General features: G+C 37.3%; 2 pseudogenes; both read left to right on the top strand.

Annotated features, from left to right (window-relative positions):
- LOC100955318 overlaps positions 1-5526 on the top strand; it is a 315223-nt pseudogene extending 309697 nt beyond the window's left edge.
- Positions 3472-4793, top strand: LOC111725068 (annotated as a pseudogene).
- Positions 5527-6354: the final 828 nt, after the last annotated feature.

Raw genomic sequence — 6354 nt, forward strand, 5'->3', positions numbered from 1 at the left:
AAAAAAAAAAAAAAGAAAAATGTGAGTCTCAAACCCCAGTCTGCACACCTAGCTTAGTATCATGACAACAATTTTGGTTTGATGCAGGAGGCAGAGATGGTCGACTAGCAAGCCACTGGGCATCCGGTGATAAATTTCATATCTTTCACAGTGTTTTCCTTTCCTTTCTTTTCTTTTCTTTTATTTATTTTTTTTTTTTAGAGACAAGAGTCTCACTTTATCACCCTCAGTAGAGTACAGTGGTATCACAGCTCACAGGAACCTCCAACTCCTGGGCTTAGGCAATTCTCTTGCTTCAGCCTCCCGAGTAGCTGGGACTACAGGCTCCCACTAGAATGCTTGGCTATTTTTTGTTGTTGTTGTAGTTTGACCAAGCCAGGTTGAAACCTGCCACCCTCAGTATATTGGGCCAGCACCCTACCCACTGAGTCACAGTCACTGTCCTTCACAATGTTTTCTAATGAGATGTGGTCAGAGTGATTCAGATACCAGATGGTTCCCAAAAGTATACTCACCATTTTTTTTTAATTGAGATCGGGTATTACTTTGTCAGCATCTGTAGAGTACTGTAGCATCATAGCTTACAGCAACCTCACACTCTTGGGCCTAAGCAATTCTCTTGCCTCAGCCTCCCCAGTAGCTGGGACTACAGGCACCTGCCACAAAACCAGGCTAATTTTGTTGTTGTTGTTTAGCAGCTCTGGGCTACGTTGAAACCCACCAACCCCAGTGCATGTGGTGGGTACCCCAACCACTGAGCTATGGGCGCCCAGCCACTTCTAAAGTTTTCTAAAGTAGCTGTGTGTTTTCCATTCATATTTTCTATTCCATTTTGGTTATTCTATATTTTTATCACTCCTTGAAAGATACTGCTTATTCTTTTATAATGTTTTTCTGTTTAATTTCTTTTGATCAACACTCTGCCTTTCCATTCTGTGAAAGTTCAATTTGGTTGTATGTGATAAGTAGAAGTAACATACTAACTCTTGCAAGATGGAAGTGCCTTCCTCATCAGGTTTCCCTTTTTATGCCAGAGAATCCACAGAGTTGCCAGTGAGCCAAGGGCCACATGACGTTGTTCTAGCCAGGGTGACTGTCATGGCATCCTGCTCTTTTCTGTCACGTGGTCCATTACTATTGTCTGTGGCTTTGTTCCAAGGTAAGTAGTTCTCAGTAGGGATCTTGGCAATGAACTTTGGTATTTTCCTTCCATTTTAAAAATACTCATCAAAACTACACCCCAAGGTACATCAAAGTGCACTTTGAAAAACTCCAGTTCAAGGAGTGATGATCATGTAAGTACTTGGGCACCTGCCACTGGCATAAGAAGCAGAAACTATGAAGCCACCATGGGCTGCTGCCAAAACCCAGAGTCTTCATTTTTCTAAAGATTTTTATATTGTCTATGTCCCCAAACTAAATATTAGTTAGTTTTACATGTTTTTAAACTTCCAATATACTGAACTCATCCTCCATGTTTTCTCTTGTGGGACACACCATGCGTAGGAGACTTACCCCCGATTTGGGAGACTGTCATTCATTTTTACTATAGAAATTCTACATTTCATAACTATGCCACAGTTTTGCTACATTTTGCTACCTTTGCTACTTTTCTTTAGTTGTAGATATGGTTGATTCCAGTTTTTTCCACAAACATTAGCATGCCTGTACATGTCAGGGCACGTAGGCCAGAAGGTCCCCAGAGTGTGTGCTCAGGAGTAGGAAGGGGGGATTTTATGGTGTAAGTAGTTGAACTGTACTAGTTAAAGCTACTTTTATTTCCAAGGTGACTGTACCAATTTAACTTTTATCAGGAATCTGTAAGAGTATAGATTGCTCGTGTGTTCTCAAAACACTCAGAGAAAGGGAGGGATTAAGGGTCAAAGGGCACTGTTTTGCCTATAGAATTTTCAGGCATTATTTTTCCTCAGACTCTATTAATAACTTTCTTTTTTTTTTTTTTTTTTGAGACGGAGCCTCAAGCTGTCCCCATGGGTAGAGTGCCGTGGCATTACAGCTCACAGCAACCTCCAACTCCTGAGCTCAAGCGAGTCTCCTGCCTCCGCCTCCCAAATAGCTGGGACCACAGGCGCCCGCCACAACGCCCGGCTATTTTTTGGTTGCAGCCGTCATTGTTGTTTGGCGGGTCTGGGCTGGGGATTCGAACCCGCCAGTTTAGGTGTACGTGGCTGGCACCTTAGCCGGGTGAGCTATAGGCGCCGAGCCAACTTTCTTTTCTTAATTTTTACCTAAGGCAAATGTACAACATTCAAACTTATCAAAAACCTGTCTTTGAGAGGACTTAACATTGGCCTTTCCATGACTTTTCCTAAAGAATAAGCAAATTTTGGACTTTAGCTGAATATAAACCTCTTTTTCAGAAGAATCAAAGTAAAACAATAATTGTCTGGGGTTGACAAAAAGTCTTAGAATAGCCATGGTTAAAGACACAAAAGAATTTGACTATTTCTCTGGTATACAATGATTTAAATAATAATTGTCATTACTACTGACAACATATACCAAGGCATATTAGAATTTTAAGAATCTAATACAATTTTGGAACATGTATATTATTAGTAGCGCATTTACATAAATGTAACTCAGAGAAAATTAAATAACATTTGATATTTGACAATGTTTCTGATGCAATTTAAATATACAAAATCCTACTATGTCTCTCTTGGACTTCAGGAGCCCTCATTGAAATGTCAGTTTAACATAATTTGAATTTTTTTTCTTTTTGCAGTTTTTGGCCAGGGTCAGGTTTGAACCCGCCACCTCCAGTACACAGGGCTGGGACCCTACTCCTTGAGCCACAGGTGCCACCTTGAAATTTTGATTTTGGAAAGCTTTAAAATATCAAAGGCTTAAAAGTCTTGCTCAAAATGGAATTATAAGTCACTATAAAGTGATGGTCTTTTATTTCACCAAGAGTGATAGTCATCAAAAGATTTTAAAAGATATACAGGAAGTTAAATGAAGGTAAGAACCTTAACCCCTTTAAAGTGTAGGGGGTTTTTAGTTAATTAAAAACTAAATAAAGATAAATCAGAAATTATCTTGATAAAACATATAAAAATCTTTCTTTTAGGCCAGTTTCCCAAAGGGCAAAGAAAACTGTAGTGCAATTGTTTCTTTTTTGTGGGAAACTGATTTAGACAACTCAGGAGTTACAGGTGATAAAAAGGGGAATTGAATTAATCAGACAGAGCAAAGGTGTGTCGGGGTCCTGATGGTACAGCAGATTAGAGAGAGAGGAATGTGAAAGGTAAACTAGTACCTTGTTTAGGGGAACAACTGACTCTTAGCAATAGTATGAGAAGTTTTTTGACCATGGTAAGTACTTCAGACATCAAGAAAAGCCAAGTATATTAAGTTATACTGTAAGAAACTATTTTTCTAATCCTTTAATATAAAACATTTAGTGGCAGGCCATAACAACAGAGTTAGCAACAGTGAGACAGGGACATGAGCAAAGAAAGTGCTAAAGCTGATGTGTTAAAAACTTCTTACTCTGTTAGGGACTGGTTGGGAACATAAATGCCCTCTATGTGTTTCAGGATATCAACAGCAAAAGAAATTCCATTCAAATTTACATACTTAATGTAGCCATTGGGGACCTCCTACTCATCCTCTGCCTCCCTTTCCAAATAACGGATCACATTAACCAAGACAAATGGATGCTGTATGTGATTCTGTGCAAGGTTGTGGGAACACTATTTTATGTGAACATGAACATTAGCATTATTTTGCTTGGATTCATCAGTTTGGATCACTACATAAAAGTGAATAAGTCTGTACAATAACAGAAGGCAATAACAACCACACAAAGTATTTATGTTTGCTATGCAGTATACAGTCACACTTGCTGGATTTTTTAACCATGAATTTTTTTTTCTTTTTTTTTTTTAGAGACAGAGTCTCAAGCTATCACCATGGATAGAATGCCACGGTGTCATCATAGCTCATAGCAACCTCCAACTCTTGGACTCAAGCAATCCTCTTAACTCAGCCTCCCGAGTAGATGGGACTACAGGCACCCACACCACCACCCAGCTAGTTTTTCTATGTATAGTAGAGATGGTGTCTCACTCTTGCTCAGGCTGGTCTCCAACTCATGAACTCAAGCAATCCACCTTCCTCAGCCTCCCAAAGTGCTGAGATTACAGAGCCACCACACCCGGCCAAACATGACTATTTTAACACTTGAGAAAGGAAGACGTAATTCCACAATGTATTCCCATTACCAAGATAAGCAGAAAGCAAAAGGAGAAGCAATTTTTATCTTTGTTCTTGTGGCAATGTTTTGGCTAATTTTCCTACTAATAATCCTTTCATATATTAAAATTGATAAGAATCTATTCAGGATTTCTAAATGGATATCAAAATTTCCTAGTTCTAGTAAATACGCCACTACAACCCACAATTCCTTTATCATATGTGTCCTTTGTCACTGTATGTTTTGTTCCCTATCATGCCTTTTGATTCATCTACATTTCTTCACAGTTAATGTATCATCTTACTCCTGGAAAGAAATCGTTCACAAAACCAGTGAGATCATTCTAGTTCTCTCATCTTTCTATAGCTGCTTAAATTCAGCCACATATATCCTGATGTCCAGTAACATTTGCAAAATAATGTGCCAACTTCTTTTCAGACAAGTTCAAGGTGAAGCAAGCAGAAGTGAAAGGACTTCAAAATTTAAACCAGGATACTCCTTGCATGATATATCTGTGACCCCCAAAATGCAGTTTATTTCTAAAAGTACTTCAGGTAAACATACTATATGAATGATACAATTAGCCTCTTAATTTCTTAGAGAACTAAATCATTAAATAATACTCTAGAATTTACAAAACCTGGCTCTGCCCAAAGCTCTCTTTATATTGGTGGCATTTCATTTGCTTAATTGTAGACTATTTCATGGCAAATAAAAAGCTTATATTCATCATTATATTTTAAATCTGTATGTAAAATCTTTGAAAATGTTTTGTTAAGCTAACACTCTTACCATAGATGATAAGGTTAGGTGGAATTCATGGCTTTAACATGAGAATACTTAAAAGAAGTACCATAGTTTCTCACATTAGTAAAATAGTTATTAAAATCAAGCACTTGATACTAATTTAAAGTGTGTTTAGAAGTAATTGATTTGAAGACTGACTTAAAATATCAGAAAATTAATGTTCACTTGTCATTTTAAAATCCTGTATAAGTTGCCAGTGTGTTCATTTATGCATAAACCTCTATAAAAGATGAAATGATAATAAACTTCTAAATAAATGAAAAAAAATGTTAAAGTTGAGGAAAAGCCAAAAGCAGCAAGACACAGCAAAAATTAAATCCTTGAGTAAAAGCTGAGAATCTTTACAAGGAAATAGGTTGTATAATTAAAATCAAAATGTCTTGGGATATCATTAAGAGCAAATTAGTACTTTCAGAAAACATTGTTTTAGTTAAGAATTTTTTCTTTTAAATGTAGCCAACTTCAAAAACACAGAGACATGGACATCTGGAATTGAATAGAACATCATGAGATGAAACTAAAATCTTACAGCCACCTGATTTTCAACAAACCAAACAAGAATATTCACTGGGGGGAAATTCCTATTCAATAAATGGTGCTGGGAGAACTGGATAACCACGAGTAAAAGACTGAAACTGGCCCTGCACCTTTCACCACTCAATAAAATTGATTTAAGATGGATAAAAGATCTAAATCTAAGGCATGAATCAATAAAAATCCTCAAAGAAAGTGTGGGGAAGACCCTTGAAGATATCAGCGTAGGGAAAAACTTTATGAAGACTTCCATGGCAATTGCAACAAAAACAAAAATAAACGAATGGGACTTAATTAAATTGAAAAGCTTCTATACAGCTAAGGAGACAACCACCAAAGCAAATTGACAACAATCAGAATGGGAAAAGATATTTTCATATTTTCAATCAGACAAAAGCTTGATAACTAGAATTTACAGAGAACTCAAATTAAGCAACAACAACAAAAAAAGCCAACAGTCCCCTATATCAATGGGCAAGAAAAATGAATAGAGCCTTCTCTAAAGAAGACAGACAAATGGCTAACAAGCATATGAAAAAATGCTCATTGTCCTTAATTATCAGAGAAATGCAAATCAAAACCATCTTGAGATACCACCTAATCCCCATGAGAATGGCCTACCTCACTAAGACTCAAAGGTACAGATGATGGCATGTTTGTGAAGAGAAGGGAACATTTTTACACTGTTGGTGGGACTGCAAATTAATACAACCCTTTTGGAAGGAAGTATGGAGAACCCTCAAAGAACTCAAGCTAGACCTCCTGTTTGTTTCTGCAATCCCATTACTGGG

This window comes from Otolemur garnettii, unplaced genomic scaffold, assembly GCF_000181295.1.
Source record: "Otolemur garnettii isolate 467f Iridium unplaced genomic scaffold, OtoGar3 scaffold00031, whole genome shotgun sequence".
Classification (NCBI taxonomy): domain Eukaryota; kingdom Metazoa; phylum Chordata; class Mammalia; order Primates; family Galagidae; genus Otolemur; species Otolemur garnettii.